Consider the following 13,505-nt stretch of genomic DNA (forward strand, 5'->3'; position numbering starts at 1 on the left):
GGGATTCAAACAGATATTTGTACACTCATGTTCTTAGCAGCATTATTCAAAATAGCCAAAAGGTGGAAGCAATCTAAATGTCCATTTATGAGTGAATGGATAAACAAAAAAATGTGGTTACACACACACACACACAGATTATTATTCAGCCTTAAAAAGGAAGAAAATGCTGACATAGGCTACAACATGGCCAGACCTTTCACACATTACACTGAGTGAAATAAGCCAAATTCAGCTGGGAGTGCAACAAATGAAAACGCTTCTGCACAGCAAAGGAAACTAACAACAAGATGAAAAGGCAACCAACAGATGGGAGAAAATATTTGCAAATCTCATTTGGAGAAGGGAATGGCTACCCACTACAGTATTGTTGCCTGGAATTCCCAGAGACAGAGGAGCCTGGTGGGTTACAGTCCACGGGATTGCAAAGAGTCAGACACAACTGAGTGACTAACATTAACAACTAACATATCTGATAAGCATTTAATATCCAAAATATACCAGGAACTCATTCAACTCACAGCGAAAACAAAACAAAACAACACCAGAAAAACTCAATTAGGAAGTGGGCAAAAGACCTGAATAAGCATTTTCCCAAAGAAGATATACAGATGGCCAACAGGCATGTGAAAAGACACTCGGCATCATTAATCAGCAGGGAAACGGAAATCCAAACTACAGTGAGTAATTATCTCACACTTGTTAGAATGGCTATCATGAAAGATTGCTATTGTTGTTTAGCTGCTAAATTGTGTCTGAGTCTTTGCAATCCCATGGACTGTAGCTGCCAGGCTCCTCAGTCCATGGGATTGCCCAGGCAAGAATGCTGGAGTGGGTTGCCATTTTCTCCTCCAGGGGGTCTTCCGGACCCAGGGATTGAACCTGCATCTTCTGTACTGTAGGTTCTTGTACTACTGAGCCACCAGGGACACCCTAGATAAGAGATAACAAATGCTAGCAAGAGAAAATGGAACCCTTGTGCCCTGATTGTACGTACAAAGGAATCTAAACTTGTACAGCCACTATGGGAAACACTGTGGAGATTCTGCAAGAAACTAAAACTAGACCCACTGTGTGAACCAACAGAAATAGGATCAATAGAAACTGGTTGGTTCTAGGAATAGAGCCAATCCCACTTCTGGTTATACATCTGAAGGAAACAAAATCCTTTTTCTGTAGAGATATCTGTACGCCCTGTTCATTGCAGCATTATTCACAGAGGCCAAGGTATGGAGACAACCCAAATGTCTACTGACAGATGAATGGATAAACTCAGCACGGTGTGTATACACAATGGAATAGTATTCAGCTTTGGGAAAGAGGAAATCCTGCCATTTTTGACTATATGGATAAGGTTAGAGGACATTATGCAAAGTGAAATAAGTCAAAGACAAATTCTGCACAGTATCACTTACATGTGAAAAAATAAAAAGAAATTAAAAAAGAAAGCCAAACTCAAAGAAACTAAAAAGTGGTTGGCAGGAGTTGGGGACTGGAGTTAATAGGGCAAGGTTGGTAAAGGGTACACATTTGCAGCTACATTATGAATAAAGTCTGAAGAGCTAATAAAAAACATGGTGACTATGGCTGATAACACTGTCTCGAATAATTAAAGATTGCTGAAAGTAGATCTTAAATGAACCTGATGGGGGAATCACAATGTGAAAGTCACAATGTATATATGTTTATCAAATCATCAACATTGTATACTTTAAATCTTACAACTGTCAATTATATCTCAAAAAAAACCAAGTCTTGGATTCATTGTTTTAGTGGTATATAACATTCGCTTATTGATTGAGGTAAGAACACTTAGCGGGAGATCTACCCTCTTAAATGTTTAACTGTGTAGCACAGCTTTGTTCAGTAGGTTTTACTGGCAATGTCCTACAGACACCTTACCCCATCCTCCACCTTTATAGGCTCCTCTCCCACCAGGAGCCCAGTTCTTTCTTGCTGTTTCCCAGACCCGAGATGATCAGGTGGATAAACAAAGCATTAGTGATTTAACATCTGAATTTTAAAACACCAAAAAGAAATGAGATACAGTATAACAAAATGGCTTCATACCACCCTGAACAAGCAGAAGAGACATTTCCAGAGAAAAACAGGCAAGTAACTGGACTGCCCTTGTACACAGGGTCTCTCCAAGTGTCAGATCGCAGGGAGTGATCCACTCACCAGAAGACCTTGCTGATACTACCATGCCATAACTTGAATGTCTTGGAAAAGAGAAGGAGAAGGAAGTCTGCATTTTCTGATTCTGAAAGCTAAAGGCATGTTTGAATTATAACAGCTAGTTTTTATCTGTCTGTGGTGCCTGCCAATGCAAGAGACAAGGGTTTGATCCCTGGGTTGGGAAATCTCCTGGAGTAGGAAATGGCACACCACTCCAGTATTCTTGCTTGGAAAATTCCACGGACAGAGAAGCCTGGTGGGCTACAGTCCTTGGGGTCTGAGAGAGTCAGACATGACTGAGTACACATGCATTTTACTTTACACTAGGTATCTCATGTAAGTGGAAAGATACAATTGTCTTTTTGTGATGGCTTATTTCATTTAATATATAGTCCTCAAGGTTCATGTTGCAGCAGGTGTCAGAACCTTTTTTAAATTAATTTAATTGGAGGGTAATTACTTTACAATATTGTACTGGGTTTCTGCCATACATTGACATGAGTCAGCCATGGTGTACATGTGTTCCCCATCCTGAATCCCCCCCCCACCTTCCTCCCCATCCCATCCCTCAGGGTCATCACAGTGCACCAGCCCTGAGCACCCTGTCTCATGCATCGAACCTGGACCGGCAATCTATTTCACATATGGTAATATATATGTTTCAATGCTATTCTCTCAAATCATCCCACCCTTGCCTTCTCCCACAGAGTCCAAAAGTCTGTTCTTTACATTTGTGTCTCTTTTTCTGTCTCACATATAGGGTCATCATTACCATCTTTCTAAATTCCATATATATGCATTAATATACTGTATTGGTGCTTTTCTTTCTGACTTACCTCACTCTGTGTAATAGGTTCCAGTTTCATCCACCTCAATAGAACTGATTCAAATGCATTCTTTTTACTAGCTGAGTAATATTCCACTGTGTATATGTACCACAGTTTTCTTACCCATTCGTCTGCCAATGGGCATCTAGGTTGCTTCCATGTCCCAGCTATTGTGAACAGTGCTGCAAAGAACATTGGGGTACACGTGTCTCTTTCAATACTGGTTTCCTTGGTGTGTATGCCCAGCAGTGGGATTGCTGGGTCGTATGGCAGTTCTATTCCCAGTTTTTTAAGGCATCTCCACACTGTTCTCCATAGTGGCTGTACTAGTTTGCATTCCCACCAACAGTGTAAGAGGGTTCCCTTTTCTCCACACCCTCTCCAGCATTTATTGTTTGTAGACTTTTTGACGGCAGCCATTCTGACCGGCATGAGATGGTACCTCATTGTGGTTTGGATTTGCATTTCTCTGATAATGAGTGATGTTGAGCATCTTTTCGTGTGTTTGTTAGCCATCTGTGTGTCTTCTTTGGAGAAATGTCTGTTTAAGAACTTCCTTCCTTTTTAAGCCTGGATCCTTTTGAGTTCTCTTTATCCATTCATCCATCGGTGGACACATGGGTTGCTTCCACCTCTGGGTTATTTTCAAGAAGGCTGTGAACATGGGCGTGACATTTACTTGATTTAAAATAAACGGGGGGTGACTTTAGGTTACCAGAAAAGTTGTAACGATTACACAGAGCGCTCTTATCTACCCTTCACCCAGTTTCCTCACACTCTTTCATAGTCTCATGGTGCGTTTATCACAGCTAAGAAACTGAAGGTGGGACATTTCTATTAACCGTGCTCCAGACTTGATTCAGATTCTACCAGTGTTTTCTACTAAGCCCCTTTCTTCTTCCAGGATCCAGCCCCGGAAGCTCACCACACTGCCTTGAGTTATCATGCCCACACAGTCCCCTCTGATCTGGAACACTTTCTCATTCTTTATTTTTCATGATCTTGCCAGTTTTAAAGGGCACGGGTAAGGTACTCTGTAGAATGGTCTCCTCATCAGTAGACTGACATTAGAGATTTTAGAAAGAATACCACAGAGGTAAAGATCCTGTGTGTCTCCTCACCCCGTCCCATCAGGGTTCGTGGGATCCACATGTCATCGTTGATGTTCACCTTCATCTCTTGGTTAAGGTGGTATGTACCAGGGTGCTCCCCTGTGACAGCCCTATTTCCCCCCATCTATACACTATTATTTGGAGGCAAATCCCTAAGACCAGCCCCACAGGGAAGCGGGAGGAAAGAAGAAAGAATCATTAACAATATTCACCTCCTGGAGGACAGAGGATGTATTGGGTTGGCCAAAATGTCTGTTTGGGTTTTTCTGTAAAATGTTCTAGAAAACTCCAAATGAACTTTTTGGCCAACCCAATACATACTTATTTGAGATCTTCCATTAAGCATATTTCTCGTGTCTCCCCCATTGATCTATTTTTCTCCAACCATTTATGTCAGTATGTACTCATGGACATTTAAAGGGTCAGTTACAATCCATTTTTTTGGCCATCCCTTGCTTTTCCAAACAGTGTCTCAATAACTATACATTTTGAACTTGATACTTTAACATGTTTCAAACTTGACAGGCTTTTTCCAAGGAGTGACTCTTGCTTCAGTTGGTGTTACTAATATCACTGATATTTATGACCACAAAGGCCACATTAATCATTTTGAACAAGCGACTATCCAACCCAGCACCTGAGAATCAGAGCTAAACTGAGGGCCAGTTGCCAAGCATCTCTAGAATAATCCGGAGAAGCTTACAAGCGTCCCCTCAAGATGGGGCTGCCAAACCCTTCTGGGCGGGTAATTAACTGGTCCAGAGGACACGGTCATTATCACTCAGCTGACTCACGGCTGTCACAAATCCCTGGGTTCAGAAAAAGCAATAAAACGTGTGTGGGATGCATATGCTTAAAAGCAAGAGAGTTCCTGGAGTCAGATGTAACAGTGTTCACTTGTACTTTTGTTCTGAGCTCTGTAACAATACAGAGTTTGGGAACAGAATATTTAAACAATTCATTTGGATAAAGGTTTTCCTTCGGTTTTGAAAAACAAATTCTAAAAAGCTAAGACAATGATGCTAAGCTCTTTAAAGCATTCAGGCTCTTGGGTTTTCTCCTGCTTGGAAAATTATTCCTTACCTTTACATCTGAAATCAAACAGAGATCTGGGGGGAGAACTAACGTGGTTTTATGTAGATGTTGCATATGCATCTTAACTACCACTGAAATGGCTATGATCTTTTTTTAAAATTTTATAAAGAGTTGTTTAAAAATATAAATAAAAAGAAAACAGCCTTACTTAGTTCAGAGTCCCAAGAATACACTTCTCTCTGCTGCTCTGCTCAATAGCTCAGTTGCGTCCGACTCTTTGCAATCCTATGGACCGTAGCCCACCAGGCTCCTCTGTCCATGGGATTTCCCAGGCAAGAATACTGGAGTGGGCTGTCATTTTTTCCTTCAGGGGATCTTCCCAACCCAGGGATCGAACCCCCGTCTTTGCATCTCCTGCATTGGCAGGCAGATTCTTTACCACTATGCCACCTGGGACATGTTACAGTAAGTGACCAGCCAAGAGCACACTGGCTGGTCACTTACTGTAACATGGTCTGTATTCAAGGATGTGTGCATGAGGGTGCTGTTTTCACTCTCAACAGTAAGCATGTCATGAGGTTTGCAGTCTGAGCTCTACAGACTGACAGTTTCAAAATCAGAGGCATTGTATCAAGAGCGCTTTTCATTTCTCACACAGATTAATTTCTGAAGCAGAGAAGCCTCCCCAGCCCCTAGTCCACACAGCAATTAGTGAATAGCAAGTATTGGGTTTTGACAACGAGTTCTCTGGCTTGGGCACCTCTGCCAAATTCCCACTGTGTGCCCCACTGTGAAGTTGCTCTTTATGCAAATTCTAATGGAATTTACAAGAGTTAGAGCTAAGCACACTGAGAGGACGCTTCTCACATGCGCTTGGTAGGTTTCAGAGCACACAGAAGGCACTGTAGGATCTGGTGCAGGCTAGGTGCTGAGACGCAGGCATCCCTAGAGGCTGAGCATCCCAAACAAGTCAGGCACTAGGACCTCCACCGCATTCTCCAGGCTGAAGTTGTGGAGGTCTTTTTGTCCGTTACATCCATGCATGTAATCAGCGATTGTTCCTATTGTAAATCCCAGATTCACCATCTGTATGCTCCAAAGGGCTGGGTGATTGTTAATACCCTGTCCCTATGGGATTAATCTGCAATTTCACACTAAATGATTTTTAAGTATAATTTGTTACAATGATACAACATTACCATTTCTAAAACAAACAGCCCGGATTGTTACCTTGCAATGAAAAGCAAAAAGTTTGCATGCTACTGTTTTACATTCACTTCGTTTTAGACACAAATAGAGATATGGGGGGAAAAACCCAGTCCAGAACCTTGAGAAGGGGTTTTATGAAGGGAACACACTGCTTTTTATTCCTGGGGAACAGTATCTGAACCTGTAGTAGTTATAAAAGGGAGCAAGTTATCTGAACAGTCTTTTAAAACCACTTAGATTTCTTTGGTGTTTGCAGAATAAAGGAGTTTACAGTAAAAACAAAACAAAACTCTGTTGAGCAAAGGACTGTTAAAAGTTTTTGTAGACAAATGAGGAGCCTCCAAAATCAGTCTTTGATACTAAAAAGAGCTGGCTCCAAATGCACAGAGAATATTTTTTTCCATGTCTTGGTTTGTTACACAGAACACGTTACTCCAAAAGTTTTAATGCTATGAATTTCAAACTATGTCATCTAGAAGAGAATATTATTCAAAAGCAAGTCTAATGGCAGCCAGGATACCAAATATGGAGACATTTGTGTGCCTTTTACAAAGAATGAAGCCTTTCCACTAGATTGAAACAAATACAATTCCCTCCCCTCACCACCCTGCCCTGCCGCCCAGGAACATTTTAGGGTGAGTTCAAATGTTCCTTTTATGCATCAGATGGTTGAGATGTTGGAAGCAGTTCAAGTTACAAACTTTGCTCAATTTTTATTATAATCCGCCCCGTAAACTAAATGCATGACATCTATGGGACCTTTGTGGGGGCCAACAATTCCCTGGGATGGAGCGTCATCCATCTCAGTGGGATGTGCCTTGTCCCAAGCTATGCATCATTTACAAAGCTGCCTCAAAGGGCTTGCCCATCAGAAACCATTGGCTGCAGAAGAGTTGGAGGGCAGGGCCCCCCATACCACTTCTTTCCATCCTCTGACACCATCAGGTAGAACAGACAACATGAGCCAAGTCTGAATTATTTCCTCATCTCTCACATGGGTGCAATCACACCCACCTCACAGCATTGTGAGGACCAAGAGAGATGCTCAAAGCACTTAGCATATCATCCAACAGAGTAAGTTTTCCACAAAGGGTAACTTACTATTTTTATTAGCTGTTGACAATCTTTCTGAGGTTCTGACGGCATCACGGGCACAAAATCCATTTCACTTTTGTCCTCATTATTACAAGAAAAACAGCAAAGACCCATAAACACATGGTCAGAGGCCAGTGGCGAGGACCTTGGCCTGGGGTTGGGCATAAGGAGTGGTAGAGCCTGTGGCAACCTGGAGAGCACGTGACCCTCCCTCTAAGGGGTGGGCAAGGGGGCAGCGGCATTCCATCTCAGCTGAGGGCTCCCTCCTGGGATCATGGGCCTACTGCAGCCAACTTGTCAGGTTTTTCAGGAAAAGCTGGAAATCCCAGCTTGAAGGATTTTCCAATGCTGGCTTCTGATTCGAAAGTTTTTAGAAAGAAAGTCCATGAGCCAAACAAAGCCTGCTTGTGGCTGCATGCGGCTGCGTGGGGCCTGCATCCCCTGGCTGAGGACGCCTGCTAGAAGCCAATAGAAAAAGACATACAAAGAAATCAGAATATAGAATGGAGTAACCGCCACAGGGATGTCTTATAATGTAGACTCAGATCAGATGTGCATTGCACATTAACTGTACCCAGAACACAGCTCTAGAGGCTGCAGCCATATCCTCTGTACAAAATGAGAAAATATATACACACGCATGACAAAGTGTGCAGAGGGGCCAGATTAAATCATTGATAGAATTCCATGGCGAGAGCTTTCCCCTGCATGGCGACTGCTGAATGGATTTCCTGGTGGGTAAATGCATGATTTGGGGCAGAAGATAAGCACCTTAGGCATTTTTTCATACCTAAAATGGCATTATTTTGAGGGAGCCTAATTTCTCCTGAGATGCCAGGAAAAGGTGGTACAACCTTTCTGATTATGAGAGAACCGTGGTAAATCCAGACTCTATTGATTTTTTTTTAACTTTTTATTTTGTATTGGGATATAGCTGATTAACAATGTCATGATAGCTTCAGGTAGACAGCAAAGGGACTCAGTCATACCTATACATGTATCCATTCTCCCCCAGACTCCCCTCCTATCCAGGCTGCCATGTAGCACTGAGCAGAGTTCCTTGTGCTCTACGGTAGGTCCTCCCTGGTTATCCATTTTAAATACAGCACAGACTCGACTGATTTTAAAGGTTGAAGAGTTTCCCAGAGTAACTCAGTTGATTCCTTATTTGCTCCAGGAGAATCTAGCTGCAGAATAAGAACTTAACGAATATACACTCAATCTGGAAACACAGCCATCATTGGTTGAGCATCTCCTATACATCAGGTGCGGGCTCAAAGGCTCACTGAGCCCTGAAAGGTGAGTGTTGTTTTCTAGAAACAGGGAAACAAAGTTACGGGAATAACTCACCCCAAAGCTACTGAAAAGGGAGGGGCAGCACTGAGCCTTGAACCCTGGTTGGCCTCACAGCTGTGCCATTACAAAAGCCCTCCTCCTAGGGTGCTGTCCCCCCATTTACAGAGTTGGCAGGGAATGGATGGTTCTAAATATTCTAACTCAGGTGGAATTGCTATGTTAAGATGCAATTTGTTAAGATGCAATTTATGTTAAGCAATTATTTGCTTTCCAAAAATAAAACATGCTTCAAGTCAAGATGATACCAATCTGATAAATCTTTTTTTTTTCCAGAAAGTCCAGTGAGCATTATAATAATGTAGATAGTCATACTTGCCAAGAGATATACCCAGCTTTTTAAAATATTTTTATTCTAGGAGCCCGTTTTAGTCTCTACTTGGATATTTAAACTTGAGCCAAATAGAAAGACAACTTCCCAATAGTTTCAGTATGGTTGTTGCCAAGATATAGACGATACAATTGATATCGAATTTTTTTCTTTTCAAAGCATTTATTTTTGTACTCCTCTCCATTATCACAATTAGGTGTAATTATATTTGTTATGGGCTTCCCTGATAACTCAGTTGGTAAAGAATCCACCTGCAATGCTGGAGACCCTGGTTCAACTCCTGGGTCAGGAAGATCCCCTGGAGAAGGGACAGCCTACCCACTCCTATAGTCTTGGGCTTCCCTCATGGCTCAGCTGGGAAAGAATCCACCTGCAATGTGGGAGACCTGGGTTTGATTCCGGGGTTGGGAAGATCCCCTGCAGAAGGGAAATGTTACCCAGGCCAGTATTCGGGCCTGGAGAATTCCATGGACTATATACATTTGTTAAAGCAACAGAAACTTACCTGTTCCAGTTTAATAGAAAAATAGCTACTTGTGTACATGGACTTGGTACTGACACTCAAGGATAAGGTGTGGAATTCCACAGAATTTTGGCACTGGGTGGGCCTCAGATTTAATCCCACTTGTCCCTGGTCTGTGAACCCCTTTCACCTCTTCTCAATCTCTGCATCAACAGCTGGGTGAAGGGCACTTTCTACCTTCAGAGGTGACAGGCTGGCCTGAAGCTGCTGTCACAGTTAGAAAGTTTTTCCTTATCCCGGTTAAAATAAGCCCTGGAACCTTATAACCCAGTGATGTCAATTTAGCTTTGGGGGAGTCACAGGGTTTTATTCTTTCAACACACAAATTCTCAAACAAACAAAAAAACACACTCCAGAGAAAAAAAAATTCATAAAAGGAATGCCTAGACATCGCCCAAACAACAACTAAATTAGAGTATTATAAAGGGAAAGAGAAAACTCCAGCAACCTGTTTGGAGCACATTCAAGGCTGCCAACAACCTTTCTGAGGAATAGCACAGGGCAGTGATGGGAACTGGATCTGGGTGGAGGCAATAGGATATCATCTAGATTCAAAAATCTTAGAGTACTCCTTTCCTGGAAACATCCAAGGGTTTAGCATCCTTTTGTTAAATAAGACGTAGGCCAACAATGATAAGCGGCAGTTCCTCTACAAACTTGCTCCCAAAGAACCATAATACACATATCAGTCATGCTAACAGGAGCAAAAGAGATCAACAGCCAGGGTACTTTCATGGTCTCCCACAGGAAAAAAAAAAAAAAAAAACCCATTCTGTCCTCCCCATCTGAGGAAGCTGTGTTTAGACGTCAAACAGGGGCTTCACGGTGCTGTGGAACTGACTTCTTAGGAAATCAGAATCAGAAATTACTGTTAGAGGCAGCATCAACTTTCGGTAGTGAACACAGGGTATGCTGTTTCAATTGAGAACTTTCTTAACAGAAAATACCACCTGATTAGGGTTTTTTTTTTTTTTTTGCAATAGATGAAGCAAGAAAAAAAATTTTTAAGCCTATAAGAATCCTGTGTACCACATACAGGCCTGGGTGCTGTGGCCTGGAGGGGTTGTTCTACTATAATCGAACCTGAAAAAACACCTTGATATTTCTGCTTCCTGGGCATGCCCCGTGGTTTACTATGCCAATCAGTGAATCAGAGTGGGAGAAAGAGAAGTGATTATTTATTGCTACAGATCATCTATCTCTGACCACACTCCCTTTGCCCCTTCGCCGCCAGAAAATTAGAATAAACAAAGCAAAAGTCAAGAAAGTAGAAAGAAACAGTCATAGTCTGTAACAATATGGAGCTGCTACTTGGTCTAACAAAACCTGTTTTAAACTTGCTGGTGGTTTTAGTTTTAGTTGCTAAGCCGTGTCCGACTCTTGCGACCCCCTGGACTGTAGCCCACCAGGCTTCTCTGTCCATGGATTTTCCAGGCAAGAATACTGGAGTGTGTTGCCATTTCCTTCTCCAGGGGATCTTCCTGACCCAGGGGTAGAACCCAGGTCTCCTGCATTGCAGGCGGATTCTTTACCGACTGAGCCCCCAGGGAAGCTTGCTGAGTAGTTTTTAATCCTTCTATACCAACTCTGCTCCTACACACTGCTGTGAGGAACTGGTCTTCCCAGCTATGGCTGAGTTGGTTTTAAGCTCATAATCAACGAACAAACATTTCTTACACAGTCGTGGGCACCCAAATTCTGAATAGACCAGGCAAATAATATACTGCTCAACTACCACAACTTCAGAAACACTGGAGCAAGTTGAAACAGTCTCTGCTACATCAAACCAGAGAGCGAGAGAGAAGCCACACGCAAACCTATTGTTTTCGCTCTCTTCTGCCTTCCCTTTGTAATCAGAGGACTGATGAACTGTTGAGGCTTTGGGAGATCTTGCTAGCAAGGAAGCAGGTCCGCTGGCAAAATCAGAGTCGATCTGAGGTTCTCGGTAACCAGAAGCAAATGATAAGGGGCCATATAGCCATGAAAGCAGGTGAATTTCATATTCTTCCAAAAAGAAAAAAAGGGTAGAATCGGCCATCTTTATGTAACTCAGTGAGATCACCTGCTACAGGTGTGCACGCTTAATCATAGAATTACCAGAAACTCTTGTTACAAAATGAGGATTCCCCTGTTCTTCCCTTTTATGGTTCTAATTTCACCCCCAGGTGACTCCTCTAATTCAGCAGGTTTGAGAATTACCATACATTTATAAAAGGCAGAAGATACATTAACCTAACAAAAGAAGGATTTCTGCCAAGTTACCTGGGTTTTCTGAATAACTCTAACAGTAGGCATTTGAGTGGCAATGTTTTCACCAACCAATCCTGGAGCAAAGAACTCAAAAGCTCCACTCTTTAGGGAAACAGTAGTTGCCAACCAAAACCCCTGCAGAGAGGTCAAGTTCCTGAGGAAAAGGGGATTCCGAGGAACTGCCCAGGACATCCTGAATCTCTATCTTAAACAACTATTTTCTTTTAATGAGAAGTCTTTGCTCTTTTTTTCCCATAATGCATAAGTCTACAGAAATTCAAGATTGTCTGCCTTTTATTTTAAAACCTTTACTGAATTTGCCAGTTTCCAGAAGAGAGACTTCCTTTCCAAACCATCCTAAAGATATAAAATTATACCTGGATGAAAAGGGCTGTTACTTCAGAAGAAGGTTGTCAAGTTACCTCTCCTCCCTCAAACCGGCCCCCTCCCCACACTATTTACTGACAACTCTCTTAAGGATTAACACAAACAAACCCAAATGTTTTGAATGCTTACAACGTAACCTCTGAACTAATTGTAGGTCATTCCAGGACGTTCAAAGCAATGTAAACCATCTTTAGAACTGGTCAAAATACATATTTTCAATACACGCAGGTCGAAGGGATGAAAACTGAGACGTTTCATGACCATGACCTTAACTAACATCTGTAAATTACATTCTCCCCACCCCCAGAGAATGCAAGCTGATCTATTTACTCCGGGCAGAGAAGAATGAAGCAAGGGCGCCCAGGTGCTGCAAGAAAACATTCGGGACGTGGAGCACGGCCAAGATCACAGCCCACCTGAGTGAGAGATGAAACCCAGGTACACCCAGCCTAGGGAGCTCCGGCTCCTTCTTGAAAGTAAACAGAGGGTCGGAAAGACTTCCCAGCCACAGGTGCGGAGACGCGGTTCCCCTGCCCACTTGGGGATAAACCACGTGAATACAGCCTCCAGAAACCCAAGAAGCATGGGATGCCCGGCCTGACTCCGCCAGAGGCGCAGACTCCGGGGCAGGTGCTGTGGCGTCGCGGGGGCCGAGGTTCCAATACCCACTCCGCCCGTGCGCCCTCGTCCACTCATTACCGCCCAGAGCATCAGTTTCCCCAAGAGGCCCATCCTGTCCCCTAAGGCGCTGGTGTGAAGGATAAACCAGGCGGCAGAAGCAAGCAGATAAAGGATGACTGTGACTATTGTCATTGTTAAGTCGCCGAGTCCTGTCCGACTCCTTGGTCACCCTTGGACTGTAGCCCTCCAGGCTTCTCTGTCCATGGGGATTCTCCAGGCAAGAATACTGGAGTGGGTTGTCATGCCCTCCTCCATGGGATCTTCCGGACCCAGGGATCGAACCCGCGTCTCCTGCACTGGCAGGCGGGTTCTTACCCATTGCAAATTATTTCAACAGAGGCCCAAGACGGAGGGAGGGGTGCCGAAAACGCAAACTTCCTCGGAGGATCAAACTAACTCAAGCTCCACTTAGGGGACTGGGGAGACCTTTGTCCGCGTTCGACCCCGCCGCCCGCGGCCCGCGCCACCTTTCCCGCGGCGGGCGCGGGGCGGGGCAGCCGGCGGCGCGGGCCGGGCGGCGGGGA

At 43.5% G+C, this 13,505-nt stretch overlaps 1 protein-coding gene across 1 annotated transcript in view; it reads right to left on the reverse strand.

The window, feature by feature from the left end:
- Nucleotides 1-11,610, reverse strand: part of MYO1H (myosin IH) — an 87,648-nt gene extending 76,038 nt beyond the window's left edge. Inside the window, exon 1 of the mRNA XM_086348411.1 lies at nucleotides 11,481-11,610. The gene's annotated coding sequence lies outside the window, so the exon portion shown is untranslated. The remainder of the gene's footprint in view (nucleotides 1-11,480) is intronic.
- Nucleotides 11,611-13,505: the final 1,895 nt, after the last annotated feature.

This window comes from Bos grunniens, chromosome 17 (assembly GCF_055505025.1).
Source record: "Bos grunniens cultivar Pamir isolate PY7600 chromosome 17, Bosgru_T2T1.0, whole genome shotgun sequence".
NCBI classification, from domain to species: Eukaryota; Metazoa; Chordata; class Mammalia; order Artiodactyla; family Bovidae; genus Bos; species Bos grunniens.